The sequence below is a fragment of the Balearica regulorum genome, chromosome 7 (assembly GCF_011004875.1).
Source record: "Balearica regulorum gibbericeps isolate bBalReg1 chromosome 7, bBalReg1.pri, whole genome shotgun sequence".
Taxonomy (NCBI): Eukaryota; Metazoa; Chordata; class Aves; order Gruiformes; family Gruidae; genus Balearica; species Balearica regulorum.
In genome coordinates this window covers 38,591,914-38,617,570 of record NC_046190.1, presented here as the reverse complement: position 1 = coordinate 38,617,570, position 25,657 = coordinate 38,591,914, and the positions used below count along the sequence as shown (strand labels likewise).

General features: G+C 40.2%; 1 protein-coding gene across 2 annotated transcripts in view; it reads left to right on the top strand.

Annotated features, from left to right (window-relative positions):
* Positions 1-389: 389 nt before the first annotated feature.
* The window catches only part of PCDH15 (protocadherin related 15), an 872,980-nt gene continuing 847,712 nt past the window's right edge, over positions 390-25,657 (top strand). For both annotated transcript variants that reach the window (XM_075759010.1, XM_075759011.1), the window contains exons 1-2: positions 390-550; positions 15,575-15,704. The gene's annotated coding sequence lies outside the window, so the exon portion shown is untranslated. The remainder of the gene's footprint in view (positions 551-15,574; positions 15,705-25,657) is intronic.

The following is a 25,657-nucleotide window of genomic DNA, read 5'->3' as shown; positions in this document are numbered from 1 at the left end:
TGCAGCGAAATTTGTCTCCCCCTTTCCTCTGTATCTTAATTTCTTCACCCAGCAGGGTTCTGACTCCATGAGGAAATGAAATTCCTTGTGCTGGTTAACCAGCCAGCAGCCACAGAGGATATGTGAAGGATGCACAGACTTATCTAGTCATTGCTTTCTCTTTCATGGACCAGTCATGGTTGTATTTATTTTTTTTAATGTGTAATTTTGATATTATTGCCTAAAACTCGATTTGGAGATGGAATACAGACTGAATAAAAGAAATATTTATATCGTTATTATTAAAGGAGATTATTGCTGCTTATGCAAAGTTATTATTGCTTTCTGTTACAGAGTTTATCCATGTAATGGTTCTTATAAGCTAAGCCATTATCCCACATGTGTTTCAGTTCCCACAGACACCAGTGACAACTGGGGAAGCTCTTCTGGTTGCGTGCTCCTGTCCCTAGAGCCACTCCTGAAAGTGTAGCAGAACAGCTGTTTGCAGGGCAACCTGAGGCACCGGACACAGGACCTGGGGAGAACCAGAAGTAATCCCTCTTTTTTTAAGGTTAGTTTTAACATGGACCAATGGTGGCCAGCACTGCTGCTGGAAGAATATCCAAGTCTATCGGGTGGAATACGGACCTTTTAGTAAGCATGATACTCGCTTTTTTTAATTCTCTCTAGTCGTATTGGTGGGATTCTCATTGCAGAACTATCTGTTACATTATTCTGTATTACTGAGAAGATGAAAAAATTACGTGTTTCAATGATACCTCCATATAGAAATAAAGTATGTATATGAATGTATGTAACATATGCATGATGCCTTTTCATTACCTTTGAAAAGATTATTCTCTCCTTTGTTGGAGAAAGTAGAGGGTTAGGCATGATCTGTCATGAACTGCCATATGTGAGTAAGATTGCTCTGGAGGAGCAGCAAAAGACTTGACAGCTCATTATTATAGACTTTTGCTGAATACTGGCCAAGGTGAATGAAGCTTGATTGGATCTTGAAGGAAAAAAGGATGTGGGTGAGCTGGCTTGATGCGTGAGGGCAGAGCAGGCGAAGCCACAGTCCTAGGGCACTGCCCGTGAATTACGCTGCCAGTACTTCTGTCTGCTTTGGGCTTTGCTCTCCTGTTCTAACCTAATGCTTTAATGTGATGGGTGCCAGTGGCAAGTGGAGGTCTGTGCTGCAACTCACTCTGTTAAACATTTTTATCACTTGATAATATTTAACACTTGGTAGATAAAAGTATATTTATGGTTTATTTTACGTAAGAGTTGGGAAACCATAGAGTATGAAGCTTGCAACTTTTTTGTGATTCTGTTCTTTGGCTTTCTCTAATGAATTTTTCTAATTAAGATCCAGTCTTAGGCTATTTTAACTTATCTTGTGGTATTAGATAGTCTTGGTTTTGTTTGATGTTTTCTGGTATTAATGGTGAAGGTGATGCCTGATTGTAGCAGTGGGATAAAACAGTATCAAGATCTCTATTGTTAGTTTCTTTTTAAACTACTTTTTGAATAAACATTCTTCAAGGACAGAGAATAGTGGTACTCTGTCAGTTTTGAGCAATAAACATAAGCTGCTTTGTCTTCAGAATTTCAACTAATGTGAATCCCTGTTGTTTATCAGTTGATTATGTTATTGCTCTCCAGTGGGTTCGTCCCAATACATAGGAACTGCGGACTGGACAAGGCCGGAGTTCCCCTAACCTGTCTCAAATGGCAGCTGATAGCAGGCTCTGCAGAGGGATACTGCGAGAATCTCTTACGCACGGTTCTGGAAAAACATCTACCTGAAGGCTGTTTACTTCTGGTCTGAAATAGGGGGTGAATTATTAGACAGACTAAAATGAGAGCTTATGGATAGTTGATGGTAAGTGTTGTGCCTGTAGAAATGTGATGAAGAGAAGGAAAAGAAGATGAGAAGTATAATTTTGTGTTATGTGGGCAAGAGAGCAACATATCTCAGTGAAGAGCGACAATCTTAAAAAATAAGCTACTCATATAATTCAGCATCTCTGAGGAAGATATAGAGCTTGAAAACTTGTCAGGGCTTGGGCACCTTTTCAGCATTGTCTTGAGTCACCATAAATACTTTGAGTCCATCTGTATGAATTTATAAATATTCTTTTTCATATTCTTGAAGAATTTGCATTGAATGGACTCCTTTGACATAGGTGTTCATCCTTACCTGTTTGCATGGCTTTTGATGCATGCAAACAAGTTGTCCCCTGTGGCTGTATAGATTTTTATGTCACCTGGAGGTCTTGCTCTCCATGAGCTCTTCTGTACTGCCTTGTGCTGTGCCATTACCTATCTGCACGGCCCTTAGAGGTAGGGAACAGAGCATGTGTTTGTATGAACGGAGCTTCCTGTTCTGCATAGAGCTTTCAGCTGCATCTTGAAAGAGCTGCAAAGTGCACCAGCATTGTGTGTTCATGCACGGATGAAATAATCAGGCCTAGCGAACTTTTGGAAGATGCCCGCTTTATTTATTTTCAACTGTAATGAGCACATACCTGATTCTTCTCTTGTTCAGCACTTTTATCTGTCTCATGTTGATGGTAATGACTGATTTTAAGATGTTATAAGTTCACAAGCAATTAGGGCAAAGACATATCAACAAAAGTGACTTTTTTGTGTGGTAAAAATTAGTTACAATTCAAACAAAAAACCACTAGAGAGAATGGAAAGTGTCAGAAATGTGACTTTTGGTTGCTCTTCTTCAAAACTATTATAAAGTCTGATTTATTTCAACTGCTGAGTGTGGTAGGACTGTCTACAAGTGGCAGAATCACAAGAAAAATGAGCTTCTGAAAATGCTGATTTTAGTTGCACGCAGTAATTAGGAGAACGATGAACTCTTGGGCAGATAACAAATCATGGCACACTCATCATTTCACACCTATTTGGTGAGGTACTAATGAGATTTGAACACTACACAGGTCTGGTTCTGGCCCCTGCACTGAGTCAGACAAACACTTCAGAAACGTTTATACAGTAGCTATTTTAATTCTCTGCAATATCAGTTACTCCTTTAATAATGCAGCTTTATGTTTATTGTACTGGATAGCAGACCTGCTTCTGTATGCAGAGTCTTTTCTCTTGCCGTTTTTGCTGTCGGCAGGCCAACTTATCTGGTGCTAGTACATCACCAGCCACCTGCTGTGGGCTATGTATCTGTTTTCTTAATTGCAGTGAAATAATTTACACCAAATAATACCACATTACAACAGCATAATTTAATTTGGAGCTGTTCATTATAGTTCTATTACCCTTCAGCTTTGGCACCCTCCCAGAAAAGGACCCATGAGTAGCAGGTTAGACAGTTTCCTGAAGTGATAAAAATGCACCCCACACAGCTCGCTCTCAGGTCTGTGCTGCTGCAGAATTGTGGCGTAATTACATTTCTTGGGTTCCACTTGTGTCGCGCTAAAAACTAATAATAATAGTGGGGTTTTTTTTCCTTAGACTTGAAAGTCTAGATTACAATTGCTTGCTATTCTAGCTTAATGGTGCTGTACTATGAAAAATAAGGGGGTTTAAGATGCATTACAACCATTGCTTGCATTTGAACAGTGGAGCTTTTAACTTAAAACCTATACAGAATTATGCACTATGTTAATAGACGCCAAGGCTAGAAGAAATTCAGGGTGCCTCACAATTATTCCCTAATGAGAATAGTAATGAAAGTTCAACTTGTGAGCATTTGGCTTTTTGTAGTACTTTGAATTTAATGTACATGGTTTAAGGCGTTTACTCCATTATAATTTAAGGTATTACGATGCAGAATGTAGTTTATTAACCATTGCACCGTTTCACTACAGGTATTTATAGTAAACTTTTTACAATTAATCAAAACCAGACATTGTAAAAATGAAAATCAGATTTATTGCCAAGCTCATAAATGTCAAGTATACTGTTATGCAGGCTTTGTCTTACTTCAGTTGCAACTTTAAAGAACATTTTAAGTGATTGGAAAAAGGAAGTTTATTAAAGGCTCAGCAGGTCTTCTCTGCACTCAACTCTTATTAATGTAAATCATTGCATCACGTGATAGAGGAGCAAGCAAAATGGTAGGAGCAGTTTTTAATCAGGTTTTCTCTGTGACTACCAGTACCTTCAAGAAGAACTTCAAACAGACCACCCTGTTTCCTCTGACAAACAAGTACAATGAGATTTCAGAAGACAGAAAGGATAGTGCAAACCATCCAGGGTAATTAATTGCTGAACTTTGAATATGTCCCGATATCTTTGAGGAGCGGCTGGATGGGTAAAATACACCAACAGGTTTCCCATTCACAGGCAAAATTTCACTTTTCTTCCCCATACCTAGTGTCTTGGGATGGGGAAATCTCTGCAAGAGATCTTATCAGAGATTTTGTGAATTGTTCTTCTGGCAGTAGCGTTTTACTCTTATCTGTGGAGAAAACATGGGCCCATACTGAGAATTGCTGTTGCAGCAGTTCCTCAGAGCTGCTGAGGAGCACTTGTGAAAAGGCAAAAGCTTCACATGCAGAAAATGTGCGATGCCCATGGACCTGAATGAACAGCTGTATTTCTCCCCCTGCCCCATACTGTAAGGACTGCAGTTTGATACAGTCGAGTGTGGTGAAGTGCATCTATGAATAAACCACACAGATCGTCACGCAGTACAGTGAACTGGAGAGCAGTTCTTTGCGAGGACTACAGGACCAGAGAAATTGGCTGAGAGAGGGAGCACTGACTGTCTATCAAAAAAGCAGTTTATGGCGTAACTTGGTAGTAAGCCTTGTGATCTGCATGGGTATTAAAGGCTGTAGAAAAGAACTGTGACTCTAGTGGACAAAGGCAATAGTTAGAAGGTGGAGCAGGAGAATATCAAAGCAGTTGATGAGAAACAGCTTTACCTTCTAGGACAGTAGGTGTATAGCGGCTACTGAAGGTAAAAAAAAAAAAAAAAGAAAAAAACTGTGGGAGATTACCTATCTGTACGGCTACTCCATGTAACATGATCTGAAGCACACGTGCATAGCAAGTAAGGCAAAAAAAGAAGCTATAACTTTTTGACCTTCCCCATGGTCTTGAACATTGGGTCACAGCTTAGCAGAGAGACACTGTGGTGTTTGTAAGGAAATTCAACACTCCCAACTTTTTTCCATTGTGTAGTTTGCTTTATCTTCAGTCCAAGATACTGTGTAATGTTTGAGGCAGAGCTTGTTGCATTGGGTCTGGCTGAGATGGAGTTAATTCTCCCCACAGCAGCCCTCACAGTGCTGTGCTGTGTAGTGGTAGCTAGCAAGGTGTTGGTAACACACCAGTGTTTTGGCTGCTACTGAGCAGTGCCAGTGCACATCAAGGCTATCTCGCCAACATTTCTTCCCCCCACACACCCCCCCAGCAACAGGCCGGGGGTGGGCAAGGTCTTGGGAAGGGGACAGAGCCAGGACTGCTGACCCAAACTGACCAAAGGGATGTTCCATACCACGTGACATCTGCTCAGCAATAAGAAACTGAGAGATAGAGGGAGGAACAGGGCGGGGGCATTTGTTTTTGGGTTTTTTTAACAACGTTTGTCTTCCAGAGTAACAAGTACACATACTGAAGCCCTGCTTCCCAGGAAGTGGCTGGACATCGTCTGCTGATGGGAAGTACAGAATAATCTCTTGCTTTTTTGCTTTGCTTCCACATGAGGCCTTTTGCTTTAGCTACATTAAACTGTCCTTATCTTGACCCACGAGTTTGGGGTTGGTTTTTTTTCTATCTTAATTTTTCTCCCCTCCCTGCCTTGCTGAGGAGGGCAGTGATAGAGCGGCTTGGGGGACATCTGGCATCCAGCCGAGGTTAAACCACCACACTTACTTGTTTGCTTTTCTTAGACAACACTAATACATTCCCCTACCTACTAAGGGGGAAGGGAAAAATCTACTAAGAAAGTTAAATAATTTTGGTGCATGATCTAAACTTGAATTCAGGTTGGTAGATTTGGATAACTTCTGGCATGATGGAGATGTGATGGGGACTCAAACGTGACCAAAGCACAGAAGGCCCTGGGCTGGTGTTCTGGCTCTGGCCTCAGCTTTTCCATGTTTCATTTTACATGCCTGTGAAATGTGGATAAGGGCTGGCATCTGCTTTGCAAACTGTTCTGACACTTGTAGATTAAAAATGTCACTAAAAAAAAGGACCTTGTTTTACTGTTAACGTGCACTTAATGAAGTGAACAAGTTTTCTGCCATTTTTGTGGTTGTGACTTTTAAGCAGGGAGGACTGGGGATAGGTATAGAAGGATAGAGAAGTACCGTAATAGCTCTGCTGTGGGCATTTTGAAATCTTGGTCTTTGAAGTTCTTTAAAATTATGATTGTCTGAGAGATGAGTATAGAGGATCCTGCTTTAGAGCTGGGTACGGACTGATGGATTCTTGAGGTTGGTTTTAGTCCAGCTGTTACATGAAATACAAAGAAAGGTAAGAAGGTAAGCTAAGGAAGATAGGTAACATAAGGAAGAAAGAAGAAATATTTAGATTAAAGGCAAAGCTATAATTTCAAATGTTTGATTCCTTTATTACTGTGTGTTTTCAAAATATTGTAGTCCATAAGCTGTAAACATGATTTTAAGTGCCTTTCTGCTTTGGAAAGCCACTGATCATTTGCATTGAAGGATTGAACACTGTTATTTTCATTATCTGAGAAGCTTTATTGCTGAGAGGTGTTAGCTAACACTAAGAAGTGTTTTCTCGCTGGCAGCGCAGGGAAATCAAATTAAAGCTGGTGTGAGCAGGACTCAAGCAAACAATAGAGAATATTCAGGGCACTTTTACCATTGGTTAAGCTGGGACATCACTTGGTTGATTTTGTAATTGGCGAATACCCATATCAGCATTTGACTTCACTTGGAGTGATTGCTTAATCAGCAGGGAGGGATTTGATTGTGGCTTTCCACAATGCCAGCCCACACCCAACTCACCTTTACAGTCACTTTTTTTAATCTCTAAATGGAAAGATATTAACAGGTTAGGTTTTAGTCTGAAGAAACTAATTTCTTCATAATTCTGGCTCTTTCACATGACATTTAGAAGATTTAATTGCTTCTCTGAAATGGAAAGTATCAGCATTTTCAGAATTCCCCTGGAAGAGAACTACAGCCCTGCAGCAAGGCCTTAGCTCCAGCCATTCCCTCTTCTACTTCTGTTCTTACAAGAAAATGGACTTCAGTGGAATTCTCCTTGGTACTTGTCTTGTGGTGAGAAGATTTGAAATGGCTTGCTGTATTCCATTTGTGACAAAATGGGACAATTTGGACTTTCAGTCCTTCAAGAAGTCTGCAGTGTTTCAGCAACTCCATTCCTGTGAATTGACCTCAACTTCTACATGTGGTAGGGCAGTTGATGTCGCACCTAACTTAAACCGACTTCCAGTTTTCTCCTGGCTTTTCCCTGTAGGTCTACTGACTACAGTCAGATTACCTATAAAGCGAGGTGTCAGCTGAGATAAGGAGAATTGGAAGAAAATGGCTCTGGTTGTCTAAGATACTCTGCAATATTTGTAATCTGTGGATAAGCAGCAATCAGCAAAACTCACAATAAGCGGTAAGTGCTCTAAATGTTGTAATGAGTTCAGTCATTGAAATCTGAATGCCATTTATGTTGCCCTTTGATAATAATTAGTGATTGCCACTCAAGAAGGCAATCATGTATCCAGCTAAAAATTAGATGCATAACCCAGGCTTTCCATTAGAGTCTGAACTGCTGTAAAGTATACTGAAAGGAGCTTTGACTGCATACACGTTTAGATGGCTTACATCCATGTCACGTATTAGAAGAGAAGAGAATCTTAAGTAACAGGATTTAGTTGGGGAAAATGTGTAGATTACAGATATTCTTTGGAGAACTCTACAGATAATGTTCTAGCTCATAAAATACATGTTACGATGCTAACATCATCTGGTTTCTTTCATACCTGCATTCATATGTTTTGAAGATCTTGCTAATCCAGCTGTCATACTAAGTACCTCATGCTCTGGGTTGGGTTTTCTCTTACTGGTTTTTTTTCCCTTCTGTTTTTCTAGTTATTTGTATCTGCTGAGGTGTTTTGGCTTGGTTTTCAGACTAGAACACCTTTTGTTTCTTTTCTGCCTCTAGACAGGAAAATTTTTTAATACTTTCTTATCAGCAAAATTTCTTGAAAGGATGTAATTTGTGAGGCTTTGGTTGCTTTTTTTCCTTGTGTGTAAATGCCAATTTAATCACAAATGTAATATAAAACCATATCTGATACTAATAGGCAGGTAAAAACATGGCATTGTTGGCAGAGAGGAGAGCACATACTTTCTCAACGTAAAGGAGACAGACAGGAAGAAGAGACTAGATGTAACTCATCCAGTACTTGTTCCAGTGTTGACATGAATTATTCCACTGAATATTGGTAGATATCACACCCTGTGCATGACACACTAAGTTGATCACATACCACTTTATCTGGTGGTAATGATAACCACTTGGTAATTAAGCTTAGCATTTGGGGGACTTTAGTAGACATGGAACACAGCAAGTCCTCTAGAGAGGTATGCAGAACCAAATTACTGCACGGGTTGCTCAACAGATGTGAAGAGATGATGTGAACCTAGCATTCATGCTGCAGAACCACCCCAGTCTCCCCCAGTAAATGGCTAAATGTTTTTCCAGGCCTAAATTGAAGCCTTCCTCAAAGACTGTGCAGACAGTTTGCTCAAGTGACTCTTCTTCAGCAAGTTAATTTTTTGGGTTTTTTTGCATCATGCTGTGCTAGGATCTTGGCAACAGCTAGCTATCCACCCTTGCCTCTTTTTGTCCTGCAAGAGCACCACCACATTGACAAAGAACCTTCTGAGCTGCAGAACTTGCACGCTTCAATATTGCAGTACTGTGTGTCCAATTCTTACAGCTGTTATATTAAATATACTCACCGGATAATAAGGACCACCATGCAATTCATACCAAAAAGATACTTAGCACAGTAACCTGTGTCCAACAATATCTGTGATTCAACAGACCCAGGATACCCAGAGTACCTTCCTAACTGTTAATTACTTTTTGCTTAGGGGATCTCATCTAGGGTCCTCTAACCAGTGGCTCCTTGAAAAAGCCAGTGACAGAGTGAGAAAATTTCATCTTTCCTAGAGTAACAGTTGACCAGGGGCTTTGGAAGTCTTTCAGTAGCGCTGTATCTCCTGTCTTGCTGCTTCTCTCCTCCCAACAGCTTTTCATCATCAGGTAGTAGAGTGTGGCCTCTGTAAAAATTCTTACAGGTTTTGGACTTCCTGTCATTAGTTATCCAAGAAGAAAACTTCCCACGGTCTTGGAGAAAGATTGGCCGGATGATTGTCAGTCTTGCATTGTTTCGGAGTCTTTAGTGCTACATTTAGCAGTACTTCCGTACTGACTTGTACCTATGTGGTGCTATCTAAGACTATGCTAAAAGTTACAGAATGAAGAGGTAGTGAACAAGAAGGGAATGCTGAAGCAGCAGAAGAAAGTGTTGTCAAGGCTAAATCATCTCCATAGGAGACAATTTGTAGTGGGTGTGAGATGTTCCCATTAATGGTCTGTTGCTTCTGTGAGAGGTAAGTGTGGGCATCTGTCCTTCCAGGGGCCAGAGGGAAACTGGGAGTTCTTTCCATGCAATTACAGCAAACGTTTCCATGTTACTCACTGCCAGGTCAGATGCTGTACGTAGCCTTCTGTGCCCTGATTCTTCTAAAGGATATCAGGAAGTATCAGCAGATGGATACATTTCAGACAATGCTGAAATGCTCCCAAGGAGTGATAAAGGTGATTCTGAATTCCTGAGTTGGATGGAGTTTATCTACTGGAACGAGCGCAGACAGATGAGCATTTCCTCTGTTCATAGCAGTACTGTGCTGTATTCAGCTGATCAGTCCCCCACACCCTGACTTATATCAGAAAAAAATGTCAAAAATAAGATTTGGAGAGCCTGGAAAAAGCATGAGCTGGACTCCAGAGGAGTAACACATGTATACTGTTCACATCCGAACAAGAAGCCTGATACCACATTGAAATGATTTCAAAAAGCCTACTCCTGTCTTTGAAGTAACACATTTGCTTACCATTTTTGCCAGTTGTTCATTCCTAGCGTGACTGGGTTTAGATTTTTTTTTTATCACAAATCTTTGCATAAAAAGCAGTCACTACACCACATAGATAGCAAAAAGAAATTGTGTTTGAAAATAGGACACCAATCTTAGAGACAAATGTTTTCCCAGGCCACAGGGCTCCTGCGTGGAGTAAACCTTATTTCATACTTTCTGGATTTTGCAAGCAGCTTTAGAAGAAAAATCTGTATTTAGTAAGGGTGTATAAAGTGTGCATGAAATCAGATAATCATAAGCCACCTACATCAGAGCAGCTTCCCAGCATGCCTTTGCTGTGGTGGCTCTTACGTATGTTGTATATATTATCTAAACATTGAGGCATTGCTTAACAAGTGAGGTAAATGTAGAAAATATGACTTGGGTACTGAATATGACCATTTGCTAATGAACTTTGTGGACTTTTCATCCAGATTATTGCAGCAAACCTCAAAAAAGACTGAATAAAGTAATTCCATTTGACACTGAAAGAGAAGTATGCTGCTGTAAGGATCTATTGAAAGTGAGTTTGTAATTGTGTTCACCCAGAGGTCTGAAACATGCAGGATTTATAGGAAAAGGTACTGAGTGTCTTTTATTAGACCAGCTGATTATATATGGAAAAAGCAGATGAGCTTTGGGTTGTGCTGTCTCCTTGGCAGACAAAACAGCGGCAAATTTCAAGCTGAGTGCTGAGTGAGACAAATTTGACAGGAAAAAGATAGCTAGCTCTTGCAATAGAAAGAAGCTGTTAACAGTGGAAGAGGTGATGAGTTGTCTCTCTAATTAGTATATGTGGAACAGACAGGTGTTATTAGGGGTTAAAGAATGAGGTTTGTAGTATTATAAAACTCATATTACTGTTGATTCTGTGATTGATTTTTTTTTTTTTACTCCAGCTGTAATTCCTAGGCTCCCGAAGGGGTTTCGTTGCCCTCCTGTAAGGCAGACAGAAAGGCAGTGACTTTGTGAAAACGTTGTCTAGCTGGTGTGTGGGAGTTCCTGGTTCCCTCTGGTTTTGCCTAGCTGTTTGCTTTCACCTGTGTGCTTTCCAGGGAGGTAGGGTAGAAAAGCTAGACTAGAAAATGTGCTGAGATGAAGATTTGGAAGTCTACAGGTAGTAAACCAGGGCCTGTCTGCCTCCAAGATGAGGCAGTAAATGCCCACAGAGAACAGAAGGAGCAATGTCTGCCATGCAAATTGTCAATAAATTGGGTACTGATGTGTGGCTTAAAATCTGTCTTACTGGAGTAGTTTTGGGTGTCTGGGATCAAGTAAATAAGGCTGATGAGTTGTCTTCTCTTTTTACTCAACGTTAATCAAATTTGCAAATAATTTGTTTCTTTATGGAAAAAAACCCACACCTTTGAAACAGTTTCTAAGAATGAATCCAAGTATGAGAGAAATAACCCCTGGTCCATGTTGGTAGGACACATCCTTGGGATGTGAAATATTGAAGGGGATAGAGCAGGAACTCAAATATTTGTCTTTCATATGCCAGACAAACATACCTTTTATATACTCAACAGTAGTTACTAACTTAATCTATTCTTTGAGAGAAAACATGCTGTGAAGATTCAGGATTGCAGGTAACATTCGTCCCACAAGAAAAAAAATCACTAAGGGAAGAAAAACATTAAATGTTTTTTCGGTAATAAAAGCAATGAATTTGCTTTTTTTCCTTCAGTAGTAACATGGTAGTTAATAATCCTAGAGGGACTTCCCCAGCCACAGTGCTCCCAGGAAGCAGATTGGTAGCACAGCAGTAGCGTATTAATGAGATGCCTCTCTAGTGGTGTGTCTTGGCTTCTGACAGTCCAGACAGGCTTCAAAGAAGCTATTAGGAGACAAATACTTATTAGAAAGTAAAGACTTGTTTATTATTTGATAGTTTAATGTTTCAGACATTTTTATTTCTATTTAATAGTTTATATTTCTGTCTGCTGAGCACATATGTATTTGCCAAAGCCCAAATTTGGAACTTTTTGTCTTATTCCTGTTCATAGTCCAGTGTCCAGCCCCACAAGTGTCTGTTTTCCCTTTGCTGCCAGCTTTGACCTACCAGTTACATTTGGAATCGATTATTCTGGGCTCAGTTTTGAATCGGTCTTGTAAGCGGTAGCTCTAGGGCTGCTGCACAGCTGCTCTTACCAGCCTCTAAGTACCTTAATGCAACTTGGTAGTGCTTGTAGGATTGGGGTATTTTTACAAAAATGCCTTACTTTCATCACAGTATGCACTACATCCCTGTTAAGTAAGAACTATGTTTTACAATGCACTGCCCGATACTGTCAAGCATAATAAAAACCCACTAAGTACCCTGATGTATCAAGTTGCAGAAAACTTCAGAAGCCAAGTTCAGATGGTTCTATAAACTTTTATGATTTAACTGAATTAATTATTATCTTCCGTAAATGTAGTAGAAATTGATATGTGGAATGGAAACAGTTGTCATAGTCTAGGATAAAAATTAACAACTAGAACGTTGGTTAGTCATGCATATATAGACTGCTGTGGGCCAGTTTAATTTTCAATGTGAATATTATTCATTGAAATATTTATTCCAGATAGTTTGAATACAGTAACTCACATAGTGTTAAATAGCTACCTTTGGGGATTTCAAAACGTACGTATTTTCAAGTGTAGTGCATGAAAGCCTTTGCCTTCCGTGAAAAAGATCGAATGTTCAACTCCAAGGGAGTCAAACAGGGAGCAGAGCTTTCGGAAGCTTTGCGGAGACCCTCTCACTTATTATACAAAACAAGTGAGCCATTGTGGTCTTTAAAGTCAAACCATATATTTTCATTTTTCCCAGGCTCTTAACCTTAAGGTTCCAGAATTGTCAGTTAATTTTCAGTTAATTTATTTATTTGGTAGTCTTAAGAGAAGAAAGGTTCAAAAACATCTAAAGGACCTTTAGGAAATTTAAAATAATTTTTTTTCCCCAGAGTAATTTCCAGCCACTTTAATCTGCTGTAGAATTTTGTTGTTAAATGCCTCATAGTCACACAGAGAAAATGACCATGTCAGGGAATTTGCAGCTTGATTCCCAATGTGGCAAGGGACACTAACTTAAAAATTGATCTCCTGAGCCTGTTTCAGATACAACTAGTAAAAAACAGGGTGGGGCGGGGACGACACCAAAACAAACCACACTGAAAAACCACTAACCCAAAAATCTTTCTTAATCTTTATCAATGATTCTGCCTTCAGCATTTAATTTTTCACTTTGGAATCCTTTCCTCCTTCCGTACTAGAATTTAAAGGGATCTGTCTGTCCACAGAGTAGCCCTTTTTTACCTTTTTAAGATTAATACAGCAGACATGTGGAATGCTCCTTTAATTTCTTTGACGTAATTCTTCTGGAGACTGGAGTTATCAATTGTCAAGTACTCACTCTGAATCAACAGGTGACTAATACTGAAATATATTAGGAAGAGGTAAGTATGTTTTCACTGTTGGTATGTCAAGCTGATGCTGTGACTTTTCTCTCCAAAGTGATCAGCAGTGCAGATTCCCTTAGGCAGGCTGGTGGGCTGAAAGTCAAGGCTTCTCTCTGGTGACAGCCTTAGAAATATCCCTCTAAAAGTATCTGTATATCACAGAGACCCAAAATGTTTTGCTTTCTTTTCCATTTTTCTTCCTCATTCCAGTCTAGATTTGAATATAAGGGGAACACTGGAATCGTCTAATTGATATAAATGATTAAAATGTCACTATGTCTCCTGTTTATGGAAACTTTTTCACTCGTAACTGTGTCTCTAAAATGGTGAATTGCATTTTTGTACTTAGTTATAAGATCTTATACACAGCTTATCTTTGTGAATCTTTATCATCCTAGAAATCCATGTAAATCATTAAAATCTTGATTTTTTTGTGTAAGGTCTGTATCCTATAAACTATTTAGTAATGAAAGCATCTAAGGACTGGAATATATAAACTGGAAATTCTACTGGACTTTAAGATCTTTTGATTAAAAATACATATCGGGATGAAATATTAATAAATCTGTAGAGTGCTGGGTACACCGTGTATGTCCTGGTGTTCTGATGGGCCGCGTATCCAGAGAACCTCTTGGATTCAGTTTGTGGGGTAGATTCTCACCACATCTGAGACTTAAGGCCCGTCCTCACCTGCTCCCAGGAGCGCGGTTTCTTTTCTCCACCCGGGGTGCCTACACCCACCCAGTGTACACAGCTGTGTGTGACCTCATTATGTTCTGACCCCTTCCTTCTGGCTGTGGCCCTGCCCTCTTGGATATTCCCACAAAAGCCACAGCCCGTAGTGAGATGCAGAAGTTAGACATCTTCCTTTGAGTACTATATTCAGTGCTTACTTGCAGTAAGTTCTAGTCCCTTACATGACAGGAGTCATGCAAGACCAAAGCTTGGGCTGATTCCTGCTATTGGAACTTCAGGCCCATATGCTGAGAGTTGGTTCTTCCCCAGCAGTCTTTGTCAGCCTCGAGTAGAGCCGTACATAGTGAGTATTTAATACAGTGGTGTCAAGGCATTAAATAGACAAGAACGATAATAGCAGAGTCTTAATGCAAGAGGGTGGGAGAATTTGTGGTATTATGTTGTGTGTTTACATGAAATAAGCTAACCTTATTCCCTGGATGTTCTTTTCAGGTTCTCCCTGAAATGTTCTCGTTATTTGATTTTGCTTGTTTTATTGTCATTTTGGTGGCGAGGGAACACCTAACAGTGCTATTGAGTGTACTGACTTGGGTGGTCCCCCATGCTGAGGACCAGCTGTTGAGTTTCAGTTTGCTTTTTGTTTTCTCCACTAGCCCAAATTATGGTAGGAAGATGAAAAATAGTGGAAAACAAAACCTCTTGTGCCAGAAGGCTTACAGATGAAACAGAACAACTTGTGAGCCTGCTTTAGTTGTTTGATAGTAATGAAGCTTGGCAGAGGAGGAGAAGGGGATGAGGGGAGAAAGGTAACGTAGCAGGGTGCTGTAGATCCAAATATTTGGTCCATGTGATATATATCTGTGTCTATAACATGCATTTTTTACTAATTTTCCTCCTCAACCTGTTTGTATGTATACCCTATGTAGAATGACATTTTAAACTAGGAAGATGTGATTTTCTATGATGGCGATTAATACCACAAAGTAGCTCCCCCTTTTTCTCCTCCAGGATGTTTCATTGGTGTTAGACAATCATGTTGCCTGCAGGAACTGTGGATCTTCCTTCCTTCATTATTTAGGTCCTTTTCCTGGCTTGCGTATTCATGGCTGTACTGATTCAGCCTGGCCAGTTTCACATGTTTCAGATTTTCTGTGTGTTGTATTAGAGCAGTATACGCATGAGGTAATAAAGATAAGTTTACATCCAGTCCTCCATGTCCTCTGGCCACTATCTTTGCTCTCTCTCTACACGACCAGCCTCTGGTTTTGCTTGGGGTTTTTTGGTGGGTTTTTTTTTTTTAATTATTTCTTTTCTTCTTCTCCTCTCTCCAAACAGTTCCTCACAGAAGGTGCTGATGTGGAACAGGACTGAGAACTGTCCAGAGCTGTCAGGATGTGAAAGCTGTCAGGTATCTGTGTGCCTGTTCACTGCCGGGATTCCTGACCCGACTCCAAAGGCTGTAGGAGTTGAGACATATTTCTGAGCCACTTCACAAACCAAATAACCGAGCCTTTTTCTTCCCCCCTTCTTAGTGTGCAGCCACCTGCTCAGTAATTAAATGCATTCTGCTCACCAAGGTCAGAGGGAGTAGATAGTCTTTGGGTTAAAACGCTGAGGTGGGATGCAGGCCTGTTGGATTCAGTTCTTTCTCCTGACACTAAAGTGCCGTGTTGTATCGAGTGAGGTTGCAGTTGGTGGATGTGTAGTTAAAGAGACTTAAATGCCATTTCTACCTCGGCCAGTTTGGTAGAGTTAATTCCAGCCTGGAACAGCGTTCTTTCATTTATCATGATCAGAGATGCAGGCATTGCTGTGAATGAGCAGAGGTGATACTCTGATTCACTTGGGAATAGCCCAGCAGTTGCTTTCCAAGATGAATATGGATTTGAGCCTCAGGACGGGAGAACATGGGGGTCAATGATAAAAACTTAAATTTAAAAGTGGTAAACTGTAAGTCAGTTCAAATTTCATTCAATAAAGAAGTATTCCTTTGTATCCTAAACTCAACAAGTTAGCCAATCTTGCTGAAGATTCCTAAGAACACATAATACTTCCTTATATATTAAATTTCTACTGTATTTTAGCTTTGGATACTAGAGCATTACTTGCTTGTTGGAAAGGGGTGTGCGGTGGTCTGTCTTTTTAAATTTTTTTGGTGGTAATTTGGTCTTACAGAAAATCTTAATTCAGAAGCAGCTGATTTAACAGGAAGACATTAAATGGTTTAAAGGGGACTGTCAGTATTTACGTGGTCTGAGGACTGGCCAGTATTGCCATGTGGAAATAAAAGCCAAGAAAATGCTAACCACAATCTCTCTTTTCCCTTTTGTTTGTGTAGAAAACAAAATTCTCTGTATTTGTCTGAATCGGAGGCAAATTCATTTGCTTTTTCTCCTGAGTATCACATTGAGTGTGCTATATGTTTACAGTTCATATTGCAAGCAATGAGATGATGACTTCAGTTCAAAAGGTAGACTAAGATTAGAGAGAACCTACAAAGAAATGCAAAAATAGTCTCAGTAAGGAAGAGTGAAAGAATTTAACACAGACAATAGCTTTGTAAGAGGACTTCCAAGACCAAGAGGAAGATTCAGCTGAAACACTGGCAGGAGGTGGTGTTGTGCACAATCTTACACAGCTTGGATGCGTGTTTTTCTCTACATACAGAAGCACATCATGAGTTTCAGAAGAGCAGACTCCTGAGCTAAATAGTGGAGACCCTTTTTTTTGATTATCTGTGGTTCTGAGAGGCAAGAGCCAGGGCTTGGTCTCTGTCCTTTAGGATACATGGAATTCTCAACTTGGTTACAGTGGCATCCTGAAGGACCTCTCTCCCATTAAAAACTTGTTTTTTCCTCCGTATTTGTTTTTGTGAATTTTTAAAATACCCCAAGTTAACTGAATTTTAATAAATGACAAAAATCTTCCCCCGTGGAAAGTTTGCTAACTAATTAGATGTATACGCTTAAATGATTGCTCAGTTTTTCTTTTGACAATAAATAATGGAGCTTTTTTTTTTTCCTTTGGCTGAAAGCAATGCATTTACTTCTGTTCTCAGAGAACATTCAGCCCTCTTGCTTGATACTCTGCAAGCGTTAGAGTCATAGGACGCTTGTTTGCATCGTGAGTAGGGATCTTTGGAGCTCCTGGGAAAGCTCTGATTCTGGGAACTAAAATGTTCTAAAAATGCACAACTACAAACGTGCCTTATACTTCTGGTCATTTTATTTAATTGTCAGAACTTGAAAGAGAAAATGTAAATATTTACGGACATGCTTTAAAGTTACGGCCTTGAATTCCGTCTTAATCCCTGTTTTGGCTGGCTGAATCCTCTTTAGCAGTGGTGCATTGCTGTGCCCGTTAGCAACGCACACAGGCCTGCAGGCACGTATGGACAAGCGGTCGTGGTTTTTTGTATGCTGTAAGACAGTCTGGTCTGGAAATTTCAGCAGTACAGATATAATTTGCTTATAGAAAATTAGAGGCTAAATAAACATACATTACAAATACAGAAATACCTGTGTTCACAGTCATGGCTTTTTATGGGGCATTGTTTCCCATTATGGCTGATAGACGGTGACGCAGAGAGAGGATGAGGAGAGTCCCCGCTGATTAGTTGCATGGTACATACTATGGGAGAACAGCTTTTTTGTGTCTGGCTGCATTCACCTCTAGTGCTGAGCACAGGACTAAGGAGGCTTGTTTAACTGCAGATGTTCTTTCATTTCTCAAATATTTTACCTCCCCATGATAGCTATTTTTGTCTGGGAAAATACATGTGTTCTTTGAAAAGTCTGAATTTCAAGCTGTTACGACAGTTTTAATAGTGCTATGTTGCTGTTAAATGTAGCCCTGTTGTTCAGGATTCAGTCCAGAGACACAAATTTATCAGAGAACTTGAGGCTGCCGTGGGTATAGAACTTTACTGAAGAGGAGAGAAAAAAGGAAGGTCATCTTTCATAGTAAAAGAGATATTTTCTTATTCCTCTTTCTTTCTTTCTTGTTTGTCATTCTCAGTTTTATTGTAGTGTTCAGAAGACACAGAGCCTGTATGAGTAGTTATTTGTATGCACATATATGTATATGTTCTTGGTATCATACTGTGGTAGCACAGTAATGTATGTTAGCATCACTACTTTGTAGAATACACCATTCCTGGCTTGAATGGTACACTAGGGAAAAGAAAGTGAAAACACTCAACATTTTGAATTATTGTGTGGGGAAAATGAAATGAGGTTACTTGGTGTTAGAGTGCTGCCCCAAAAATCAGTAAGATAATTAAAAATTGTTACCTTTTCCTGGAGCTTGAGTAATATTTAAATTCTTTTGTAGACTTATGTGCACTGCTAGTTCTTTTTGCTTTAGAAAGGAAGCTGAACATTTCAGTGAAATGGATTTTAGTGAGACATATCTTTTCTTTTGATAAGAGTTTGGCATTTCCAGTTCTAGTCCTGGAAGAGGAGTGAGACATGTATATACAAATACATGTTAAAAAACGCAAATGCAAACCTAAATCTTTTGAGAAAAGGCTGCTGTGACACATGGGAGACACATTTGCTAGTGGCATTTAAATGAAACAGACACTTTCCAGCTCATGGGAACCTAAGGGAGGGCTATAAATGAAGTTGGTAAGGTGGTGTGAGGAGAAAGGTGGCTCCTCAATGAGATTTATACCTGCAAGTGCAGGGATATCTCCAAGAAGGGACCTGAGGAAGCCTGGCTTGCATCTTGCTGCAGCCTGAAGAACAGATACAGTCAACAGAAATAGAGGAGGAATCTTAGAGTGTGGAACTGGGGTGTGTGCTCTTGGTTTGGCCAATGAAATTAGGAAGGGTGTGTTGCCTTAGCAAGAATCTGGCATGAAAGGTCTTCCTGTGTTTCTACAGGCCTTCTAGTGGAGGAATATGAATTCTCAAAGGATGAAGTAGTTCAGCATCAATGAAGGCATGGCTGGCTATTTATGGTTTCTGTGGATAGGTGTGGCAGACTGCCTTGTCCATGTCCTGTTGTCCATCAGAGAGAACATGGAGCAGGACATACATTTTGGTAGTTGGCTGTGTAGGCTGAGCAGAAGATGGTCCTGTTAGTGCCTAGTCAACCTGCATCCGTTTCTTTTGCATCTCTGGCAACCACTGTTGCCCAGTGGAAACCAGTTACACAAGAAAGATAGTTCTAAGTTGCTCAGCAAGGTCATGTAACAGTTAAATCCTTCAAATACAAAGGCATGGATATACAACTAAAAAAGTGAGAAGAGGAAAATCAGTACTGATTAAGTTGTGGTTCATAAACAGAAATTTCACACAGAGCTTTTTCCAGTTTTTAAACAATTTCCGTTGTCACCACCTACACATTCAGCAGAACATTGTCTCTTACTGAAAGAACTTTTTGCACACATGAAAATACAGTAGTTGAGAAGGTAAAAACATCCTCTGGGTGAGGAGGGAGATAGGAGAAAATGGTAGTTCAGCATAACGCGAATCACACAAAAAATCCTCTGGAGCAGAACTCCTCTTCACGTGAGCCAGAGGAAGATTTCATTTGGAGCATTGCCTGGTCGTTGCAGATCCATTGATTCCTGTCTTCTGGATACTTGGTTGGTTAGGTTCTGTTTTGTTTCCTTAATTTCTCAATAGCCTAGTTTTCAACTCAAGTTTTCTTTAAACCTGGCAAATGCAACCAGTATTTTCAAGTGATCCTGCATGTCAGAGTTTGCTTCTTTGCAAAAGAAAACTTTGATGATGAAATTCCATGTTTTGCTTTTTGTGCTTGTCATAGCAGCTGTGCCTTCTCTGTTCATCCTGGTGACTAATGGCAGAGTTTAAAACTCTTGCTAACAAAATTCTCTGTAGATTATGGTTGTATATCATAATTCTATCTAGCAAAAGCTGTTATTTGATAAAAGGGAATGTAGTATCATTTGTATTTACGGTCTTGTTCAAAAGAGTGATGTGAGGTTAATTGGAAGGTTAATTAGGAGAAGTTTAATCTAAAGCAACAAGTCTAATCTCCACTCTCAGATTCATGAGAGCTTTTTTGCTCATCTCTTCCAATAAAAGCAACATTCCTTAGAGGTGAAGATCTCTGACACAGCTGGCAATTCTATTTATTTCAAGGTAGTGTAAGTTCACAGGAATACTCACCTGGAAATACAGGAAGGAGATTGTAGCTACTCACGTTGTGCTGTGCCAGCCACGCTAATTCTTCTTCCATGTTATCATGGAAAATCAAAATCTTGAAAGATGGGAGTCAAGTTAGGCTTTCTGACAGAACAGCTGTAGGAGAGTGTGACTTATTTTGCCTTTTTGGCAACCACAACAGAATTCCCAAGGTCAATAACAATGTTACTGTCTGGTACTCTACATTTTTTTAATCAATAAGCATGAGAAAGATGAATTGCTTTTAAGATTAATAGCCAATCAGCACTGTAAGTGCCACAGTCAAAGCCTGAAAAAATGACTTGCCCTTCTACTGAGTCGACCTTCATGCGGCGCAGCCTTGCCCTGAGCACCTGTGAGTATTTCTGCAGTTAGGGATTAGATAGTGTAATGGTTCCTTTTAGGCCAGAGCAATAAATAATGTTCTAAACAGACAGTGAAAATATAGTGCTTCCTGTAACTGAGTAGCTATGGCTGTGCTCTCCTCTCCAGCGCTGCCAGTATTGAAGCAGTGTGATAGACGTGAGTCCACAAAGTCTTTTCCTAAACTTGCTTCTGGTCCTGTTACTTCTTCAAGGCAGAATTAACCAGGTGCTTTTCTTCCACTCACCATTTTGGTACCTGTCTCTGCCTCTTCTTCCCATCTCACTATTTTTCCATTCCCTGTTCTTTGTTAGCTCTTTCGTACAGCAACAGCGAGGAAGGGAAAGGAGAGATAAGTTCCATAAGTGGCTGGTAAGAGCAAGAAGAAACCATGACTGGCACAGAAGGAAGAGACACAGCAGTGGGAGAAGATGACATGGGATGTAAATGAGAGAGCAGGCAGCCAATCCATGTGCTTGGCCACACCACTGTTTCTGGGATGTTACAGCTTAATGTTGCAAGCTTTGTGGTCACCCACCAGGAGTTTCAGGCTAGCTAGTTGCAGCTAATGATATTTCACACATCATTTATGAGCTTAATTCCTATCTGGGTTTATTTGTTTGTTGAATTATGTAATTGTAGAATTTAAAAAAAAATAAACCGCACTTTAGATTTTAAATCTCAGAAGTCTAAGGGATGTACTGCATGAGAAATGAGTAGACATCTGAATGCTGAGAAGGGTAAAGCCTGCAAAGCAGGAGGAGCAGGGAGATGGCATTTTAGTTCAAGCATGTGACTCTGCTGCAGATGCCTAAAACCAGGCAGCAGGGTAAGAAGATGAAAAGATGGTACTGAGAGCTCTTAAGTCTTGAACAGGATTCTCCAAGAGTACACTTAAAGACTAATGGAGCACTCCAGGAAGTCAGCTGATGTAGGCAATGAGAAGAGGAGGCTGGTTTTGAAGTGTACCTTAAATCTTTCACAATAGTGTATTAATTATCTTTTAGTCTTTGAGGTTTCAGAAAAAAAAATTCTAAAAGTATCTCACTGTGGACACATTGGTTTACAGGGAAGAGCTTCCATTGCATTCTGGAAAATTTCCTTTATCTGCCATCATATACAGTATTAAGATCATTTGGAATATCCTTGCCATGTGATACGCTTCAGGATTCAAGAATTGCACTTGCCACCTCTGCCCTGTATTTAAATATTTCCTTCCCATCATCACAATCTTCATTTTTGCCTTTACGTATGTCAACATTAAGGTTTTTCACACTTTTCATTTTTGTGTTTGTAATTATCAGCTCTGTATATAGCTTTAATTTTTATCTGTTCCTAAAAATTCCACTAGATATGATTTTTTAGAAGCTTGTTTCTGATTGAGGACGTTGCATCTAGTATTGGTGCATGATAGCTCTTGGTAGGTAATAATCCGTACTGATGTTTGCTCTGCGAAAAACACAGTAAGCCTGTGGCCTGTCAGCATGAAGTACCATGGGAAGTGTCGAGTGTACGGGCAAAGTGTTAGAAGATGTCTCTCTTCATTACAGCACTAAGGCTGGCATTCGTCTTGTCTAATTAATCAGCAGTTCACTTGTGATGGGTGTCCTTCCTCCTCCTCTAGGTAATACTGAAAACCCTTGAAAATCCAGGCAAGTCCTTTCTCTTTAGCCTCTAAAGCACCGCAGGTGCTCAAAGGTGAACGCCGTACTCCCGCAGTGTCATAAGCGCCATTCAGATGCCTTGGCAGAAATGAAGGAGTACTTTGGGGCAGAAGCAACAGCTCCACAGGTTCTGGAATAGCAGCCGTCTCAGTTTCACATCAGACGTGTACAGTCCTGTGGCCTTTCTCCAGTATGTCTGAAAACAGGAGCCTAAACAACTTGAAAAAACAGCCTAAAATCTCATTCTGAATGTTTAGGTCCAAGAGCAAGGTCTTTCCCAGCTCCCAGGTACTCATCACAGCATGCCATTTGTTTCCCCTTCCCTGGAGTCGAGATCCTGACCACCCTGGTAGCCCAGCACTAGCACTGCTCCTGCAGTCAACGCTTGCCATCAGTGTCCATCGCAGGTGTGGCCCAGCCCTTTCTTCCACGAAATATCTACCGTTCTGGCTAGGTTTGGTCACCTACTGACTTATTTAATCCCTGCCCCTGCTTAGAGGAGTTGCCTTCACAGTATGTGAATGAATGGCATTTTGATGATGGGCAAAGACAGCTTTTCCGGATTGAGCAGAAACTTCTCCCCACGCACTTCCTTGCCCAACTGCATAGACACCCAGGTAAAAAAGTCAGCTGCTTAATCAGCCCAAGGTTTCCTCCATGTGGTGATCTACACAGGAATCTCTAGCCCTTTACCTGTATCTCCTTTTCTGGTCCCTCCTTTCCCTTGTTTTTCCAAGGCTCAAATGTTTCTCACATAGCAGGGGTCTTCCCTCTTTTCCTGTTAACCCGTCATATCAATAAATAGGGCAGTGAAGTGCACAACAGTCTCAGAGGGAATATTCCGTTCACTCAAATTGTCGATGCTTTGCCAAAATGTATGTTCACTGCTATGCCAAGCGCCAACCAGGCTGCCATTTGCTGAGGTTACCATAGCCATGTTCACATGTGCTGTGGCACTGTACAGACCCCACGTGGGACTTCTCCTGGGGCTGAGGAAAAGGAACCAACACCTCGATCATTAAAACAAAAAAGTCCTGAGTATGAGCAGAATTGTTTCCAGCAGGGGAGGTGGCCACAACAAACGGTAGTTGTGAATGTGTTCAGGCACTGCCATCAGCAACAAAAGAGTATAGGGAGGCTTTGAATGTGCAGATGGGTAGCTTGGAGCATCAATGCTATAGCAGGAAAATCATGGGGAGCAGAGCGTAACCTCAAGGGCGAAGAGGCCCCTGGAGAGTTGGGGCAGACTGTGCTGGGCAGCCAGAGCAGTTTGAAGCCCTGTCCTAGAGGCTGGTGGTGGCCTCCTAGTAAACAAGCTCTGTGTTACCACTTTGCTATGTGATACGTCATTTAACATTTTCCTTTTAACTTAGTTCCAGTATTTGAAGTCTTGGAGCTATAAGATTGTTTTTGTTTTGAAGGCAAGAGTTTTGAGAAGCAGTTTATTCTGAATATCCATGTGTCTCTGTCTCCTCTCGTCTCTCAACCAAGACATCATAGCGTATTGAAATTCCTATCGGACTTTTTTTCTTGTGCACTTAACTTCAGGCATATGTTTTGTATATGAGTAGTAGTGAAAAATGACCCCACACTCAGAAATCGTTCTGGGAACTCTGATAACAGTGAAACAACAAATTTCAAGGATCATCGGCCTCTCCAAACGTTCATTCTGTTAACAGACATAACAGCAAAGTAATCATCATTAGATTAGTAATTTTGTTTCAGCAACCCTTAAACTCCTGCTGTGCCACTGTATTGCCAGTCTCTGTGCTGAGTTGATGGAAGGAGAGGGTGATTTTATTAACTAAGTTTCAGAATAATTGAAGAAGGTCTGTTAAGATACAAACTTTGCTTTGATATAGGAATTTCAAAGGTGAATGGAAGCTTCAAAGGAGGCACTGGGAATGCAAGGATAGCAGGATTGAGTTCTTAGTGGTGGGTAGCTCCTGACTTCAAATTATTTCCTGTAAAGATACTGGTTCCTTCTTTTCACACCAAAAATATGTCAAAACAAGAAACTTAATTTATTCGGTTCTCTTGGATGCCATATGTAGCTGTCTTTTTCATGATTTAATGTATAAACATGAGAATGCATCTTTGCCATTAAATTATATTAGCAAATACTGTCTTTTTTTTTTTTTTTTTTTTAAGTACTCCTCTGAAAATTTACTACATCTTTGGAAACCAGAACTACAGAGACTGTGTTAAAACAGTATAGACAGTAATGTCAAATGCCTTTCGTCTTGTGTAATTTCTATACTGAGCTGTGAAAAGTTGCCCTGTAAAGGCAGAAAACTATGGAAAGTAGAAAAGAAACTAAAAAAATGTAAAATTCATTGCTATGGATTCTAGGAGCTTGGCTATTTGGCAGATTTATGGTCCTGCAAGCACCTTTCCTTTGCACCTGTTTTGATGTAGAGATTCATGCAGTTGTAGAAAAACAGTACCCAAACCCAAGAGGTTTTCTAAGTCACCTCCATGCCAGATCTACTCAGCCTATGTCATTCCTGAGAGAGAGAAATCTCACAGTCTCCCCAGCATATCTATCCTAGTACTTTGTTCTCTTTCTGGTTAAAAACATTATTCCAGGATCTATCCAGAGACTTACTTTCTAGAGTCTTTGATGTTAGCCGCCTCTTGCTCTATGCTCCTGGATGTGGAGAAAAAATTACTTGTCTTTGTTCTTTCCTCTCTGCAGTTTGGCATGTACATGGTTAGCATTCCCCTGTGAGTTTTTAATTCTTTTGAGTAAGCAACTCCAGTTCTTTTAGTCTTTCCACATAGGTCACGAGGGCTACGTTTTTGTTCATGTTCATTGATTTGTTTGGACTCTGCTCAGTTGGTTCACATTTTTTTGGACATGCAGAGCGGAAAGTAAGACCCAACATACTAGCTGTGTATTTATCAATCCTAACTACAGTGGAAGGAATAACTAATAGAGAGCGTAAGTTATATTCCTTTGAATGTATCTTCCTTTTTTGTGAAGAAATGAAACTGTTGACTCCTGATCCATTCAATGTTACTGACTAGGGACAGGTTCTTTTCTGCCAAAGTGCTTCCTTGCCAGTTGCTCCTCAGTGCATATTTCTTCAGACGATTATTCTTTTTCAGGTGTAGAATTTTGCAGTTCTTTTTTAACCTGATTTTCAGACTATTTCTCAAGGTTTTGAATTCTAATCCCATTCCTTATTGTAGTGAAATCTGGTCTTTCTGGTTACTAAAATGATGTAGTTTTC